Source organism: Varroa destructor, unplaced genomic scaffold, assembly GCF_002443255.2.
Source record: "Varroa destructor unplaced genomic scaffold, Vdes_3.0 BEIS01000003.1, whole genome shotgun sequence".
NCBI lineage: Eukaryota > Metazoa > Arthropoda > Arachnida > Mesostigmata > Varroidae > Varroa > Varroa destructor.
The window spans coordinates 6606749-6612748 of record NW_019211456.1 but is presented as its reverse complement, the minus strand read 5'-3'; the positions used below and the strand labels follow the sequence as shown (position 1 = coordinate 6612748).

General features: G+C 38.6%; 1 protein-coding gene across 6 annotated transcripts in view; it reads left to right on the top strand.

Moving 5' to 3' along the window:
• The window catches only part of LOC111248256 (fatty-acid amide hydrolase 2), a 30045-nt gene that overhangs the window by 2127 nt on the left and 21918 nt on the right, over positions 1–6000 (top strand). The window lies entirely within an intron of this gene.

Sequence of the window (6000 nt, the reverse complement as noted above, 5' to 3'; positions counted from 1 at the left end):
ATATATGCACATATAGATATAGTTTTGATGATAAACGAGAAATTAAGTCTCTATTATATAGATATACTGGATTGTCTGATTCATATTATGAGTCGTGTCTATTCAGCGTTGGTGTGCTTTGATTAAAAGATGCACTAAAATGATTGTTAGCTCTTTATTTAGAAACTTTGGTGAAGTTTCTGCAAAAAATGTATTACGATAAAAGCGTAAATGCTAGTGAAACCTATAAAAAATTTTGTCGTCTACAGTCAAGATATATTAACTCAAAGATTGCTCTGTCACTTCCGGACACCCAGGAGAATGATGTGAGATGCTCCTTTATATTGTAGTGAACCGCAAAAGTATACTGGAGTTAGACCAACTTACGGGCTGACGAAAAAAAAATTTGTACGACCCTATTTCCATCCGCAAAAAACTCTATAGATACGCTACGAAGTCGAGCCATCTTTAAATCGATCGATCACGAATAATGAAGGATAGATTACATATGGCAATAGGTGCAATTAATTATAAAAAAAAAAAAAAAAAAGGTCTGACAATACCCACATTAACACAAAACAAGTGAAGTTACGTGTTTGATGGGCTTAGAAAGGAACAAGGCGTTGGCAGAATCGACCGAAACTTCCACCACGCTGTTATCAGACCACGTAAATTTTTAGCTACCCGACAAAGATTTCATGTTTTAATGGGAGGACACCAAAATCGCCTGTAGCAACTTCTTGCCTAGAAACGACGGAACTTCTACAGTGATAGAATTATCAGAAAAGTGCGGAAATTTATCAGTTGCAATCGCGGCAATTTAGTTTAATGGTTTTTACTAGTATTTTTTTGTAATTTAGTAGTACAAAAAAACGACTGCAAAAATGCTTAATCCTGTTTGACTACATAATTTATATATATAACAGTTTGAATTGCCGTCCCTAGCTTTGAAATTCATAGATGGCGCGTATACAGGCAGACTTATAGAGGTGAAAAGATGCGAAAGGCAACTATATTTTTTAGGGTAATGAGCTGAGAACGCGGGTTAAACAGACAGCTTGTTCGGTAGTTTGCTTTACTGAAGAGGAGAGGGGCAAACATGGCCAGAGTGATTGTTGGTTTGTGATAAAATTAGCTAACGAAGGTTAATGGACTACTGCTAAGATCCTCGGACGAAGCTATTTCCGTGTGGGGAGTTGTAAAAAGTTTGCATGATGCTCATTACCTCTTCCTCGCTTTCCGGCCCTTCTCCCCGACACTGGCTATTAGCTTTTCTTGCGTTGGAAGGGAGCTGATGAGGGACTTTAGATCTTCCTGAGTCCGCTATTAACCAGCGCTGATGTGCTGTCTTCGTCCTTTAACAGGCTTGCACGTAATGCATACTCATCGGGATATATAGCCCCAAGAGATGGGCAGGCATTTTAGTTTGACGGAATGCTAGACAATTTGGGTTTAACATACATTCTCGTAAACAGAGAGCCTTCGAAAACGCGATTGTACTTATATAAAGGTTAAAGTATCGCAAAGAAACCGAAGATTATTAAATTATACATTATTATTATTATTATCCATTCTTTTTTTCTCTGATATTCGTGAACGTGCAGCAGTAATTACAATAATATATAACAAGCTGCTGCAAGATTATAGGAAACGTAGAACCAGAGAGCTACCACTTAGTTACAAATACCAATTTAAAATTTTGAACAGATATTCGCCTAATTAATAAAAATATTCCCGCGCGCAATGTTATTTTCCTGGCTCGAAAATGCAGTGGGTAACGCGTTTTCTTTTGTTTGGACCTAGACCAAAACATGGGGATATGTTTTGGTCGAGGTTCAAACAGCGGCCGAAGACTTACATTTTTCCGCGCGAAGAGCCAGTCGTTTGAAGTAATGTCTAACGGATTAAATACGTGACCCGAAACACGCAAAAACTGCTAGGCTCTCTACTAGATGTAATACATATCAGATATATCGATGTAACATTCGTGGCGCGTGACATTTTGAATTGTCCATATATGTTTCATATGTCCATTACCGTATCGCAGAATTTGCGATCGACGGCTGTGTCGATTTATGTTCCTAATTGTCCGTTTTCACTGAAAGATACAGTATGCAACAGATTAGAATATACCTTGGGAAGGTTTAATATGGGTTGTGCGAAAATCAGGAGCTGGTCCTGTTGTTCTGTTAGATTATAAACACTCGAGAACATAACGGTTTTCAACCCGAAATGATCAAGCATTTTTTTTTTTTATCTGACAATTTAACATTTTATATTGTTTTGTTGTATGCCTGCATTTTCTCTAAAAGATACATTCATTATAAGACAGTCAACTCATTGTGATTTTTCTACGCCTCTCTGCGCGTTTTTATACAATTTAAAGTGTACTGTTATCTTTCTGTGTTTAGAAGAAAGGTTTCTTAAGAAAGTTTCTTTTATTGACAAAGCAGCCAGCGCGAAAGCTTAGCATTAACGCTAGTGTGATTTTTCAGTGTTCATAGATGAATCGATGAATCTTCTGGATTAACAATGAGCTTTGGAGAAGCGCTTCCCTGTATGGCTCTGGAAGAGGCTCTTTGTAAAGACAGAGTTTGTGGCTTGATAATGATGATAATAAGAAAATGATATATGCGGCCTGAAGCACGACATTAGGACTCAGCATGTTCCAACATTTAGGAAAACGTATCCAAATATCTACTCGACCGTTGCTATAATGTACAAGTTTCTTTTCCTATCTAATCCTTCCCGTATCGAAAGAATTAGAAACGGTTTGAGAATATTAAGCCAAGGCTACTTTCCAATTTCGAATCAATGTGTAATCCAAATAAATATGCCCATATTTGTCGTTACCTAAGGGTGTATGTCCTTTCAAAGTATACTGAATTTTTTTTTTTATCTAACATAGTTTAATAAAAGGGTTTGTTAATAATTAAGATATTATTTTTGCGAATACGAACGGTGTGTTATATCTTATTGTGAAATTGTAAGGAGCGCTTCCTACCGCCATAAATAAGGACCCTTTGAGACTTCAATGATTATGCGGCAATGACTGTGTAGCGAACAAACGATCAGCTGAAGATACGGATAAACAATACGTGGAAAGTAAAGCCATATTCTATTTTACAGAAGTTCGCTTATGTACAGAAGACTTAAGAGGTAAAGCGATTAGGACTTGAGATGACTGCTCGAGTCGTCGAGGTTTGTCGACTTCGGTCCAGTGAGATGAACTCATTGACTGTAAAAATGCTCGAGTGAACCAGTGGCGTTTCCATGCTCATTAATAGCATTTTAGGGTAACGATTCAATGATTTAATGATTGCTAATGAAATCCTGCAGTCCATTGATTCTCGGACCCACTGTGGACACGTTCGTCCATTGTAGAAGACGAACTCGATGACCGTGTTTCGAAGATAATCTGCTCCCCGTTAATAAGATAACTTCCTTATAGGTAACGAGGTCACGGTCCTTGTATCCTCCAGTAGAAATAGCTCGGGCCTGGCCGTCCCGCAATCTACAGAACAGAAGAAAGTGATTCTGTCTGTGCAGCTTGAAGCGAAACTTCGATTTGCTCCCGCGTTCGTTACCCATAAACAAGGGTCAGCATGAGCTAGTCGATAAGAATGATCGACATTAGCCATATTTTTCTTTTTTAAGTCTTTTATTCTGTCCTGTTCTCTGTAAACTGACTAGTTATATTCGAGCAGAATATTTTAATGCACTATGAGTTTACATACATGGGCTAGGAACGTATAAACGGATCTACTTGTCGGACAATGATGCAGACGGCTGGTTTCTAGCTAAAAACGAGGTACGTTCACGGCCGAATTCGAAGCTAGACCATTATGCGTTCCTCGACTGCAGGCACACACGTTACCCACTCCAGTATTACGGGGCAGGCGTTGAGGCTGGGGAAGCTAAAACTATACAGTTATTACACGAGATAAATAAGATAATTACATGTGAAAAAGTACGGTTTTTGGACAGGGGCATGCCAACAGATACATCCCTGTGAAGCATCTATTTTATTTTTTCTATTCGATTAAAGTTTTGTGCCAATGCCTTTGAGAACTGGATGATTAAGATCGCTAAGTTCAGCAGAGACTTACATGGTTGATTGACTCTTTACAGAAATTTTGCTCCAAGTTTGTCCAAAAAGCCAGGCTTTTTAAAGTAAAACTTTTGCAGTAAAGAAGCTATTCTGGCCTTTTATCTCTAGAAATATTTGTGACTATAATGCCTCTCGGAAAATATCTTCACAAAGCAACAGGGCAGGTAAATAGTCGTTAATCGAAGGTATACTATAAATTTTCCTTTTCTCAGTTACGCAACGGCTTGCGGATTATTCCATACGCATTTAGGCTCGCTAATTATCGCGATATCGAGTCTTACCTACAACTTTGGAAAATACCCATCGGACCGTTATAACGGGTCGATGGTTTACTAAATAATAAATGGCTTACACGTAAGCTGTCGATACCACCAAATGTTGGTTTTATTTACGGACCTTGTTACCGCTGTCTTTGGATAAATATTAGTAATTAGCCAAACTTCTATGTCGCTATATTAACTGGCGGATGAGATACTGTTTAAGGCCTTAGATTCCTTAGGCTAGGGTCGCTACTGCTGCCGGCTATAACTAATTCTAACGTAACCTTCCGACATTGCCCTGTGGTTGAGTTGTGTGAAATAGATTTGTTGCGACTTGCAGCTAGAATCGCTCATTCTCTTTTATCTCGTTAAAAACAGCTGTTCCACTGACTGCGAGATAAATATATGGGAGAGACAGATAGACGGAAGGGCTGGTAGATCGTTCAAAGCGATCTGGGCTTGTTTGACCATTTGTTAGAGCCTTGATGTGAAGACAACGTAATAAGAACGGTTAAAAGATGACTGCTACACAAACACAGACTCACACCCAAACTCACCGATACGTTAGCAGACACATACTCAGAGAGCTTGGAAAAAAAAAGAGTTATTAGCATTTGGTATTTTACACTGACAGAGGTTTATAACTCACTAGAATAGCAACTTAGCTAAAAAACAAAGTTTAAAAAAAAAAACAAAAACTACGTCTCGAATGTCAACGTAGAATTAGAATAAAAACGTCTCATATCTGATCACTATTGGAAAAAACATTTAGGCATATTTACCTATTTATAGCCATTTTTCTTTGTGATTGAAATCAGTTACTAGTATTTAAGTATGGTTCCCTTATTGTTTTAAAGAGATATTAATCAGCACCCTACGCTATCGACAGCCAAATTCCTTGAGGCAAGTGTTTTCGAATACAACAACGCATATAATTATTGAAAGAACATTGTCTAGTTCGACAATGTAACTGTTGTTGTGGCATCTTAGCAATGGTAGAGCACCTAGAAACGTGTTTGCTTTAGAAACATGGAAAGGCCGCGACAAGCAAAAAAGCGTCAATTGTACTCGATACAATTTGGCCGATTTAAGACGCGGTGACATTGATGGCTATTTGGGTGTCTATATGTCTTTACATAAATGTAGGAAGAAACCAGTGGCCCTAAGTCAGTTATGTAGAACCGTTCTTAAGGTAACAGGATGGAATCGTTGGCCTCCAAGTCCTGAACCAGCCAAAAATAAGTAACAATCCGGGTCTATACTTACCAGACAACGCCGTTAAACCCGATGGCGCTCATAACAAAAAGGGACACGAACGTTAATATCGTGGCAAGCGGAAACATCGCTACCGAACATAAATTTATGTAGCCAGGCCGCATATAGGACGTTGGCGAACTCCTTAAGGTGTTCAAGACGTCTCGCTAGGAAATCTGATTAGAGCAACTAGGAACAACAATCGTTTGCCGTTATAGTGTGCCAAAGCTATAGACGCCCGATTACTCTATGGTACCGTGTTTGGGTCCTTTTTATACGCTGGCTTCTGGTTCTATCGTAAAACGTGTAGGTATGAAGGATGCCCTGCATTGTTTATTATTATTCAGTCGTTACTTAATAAGACAGCGCTGAGTACATTTTAATAATCGATACATG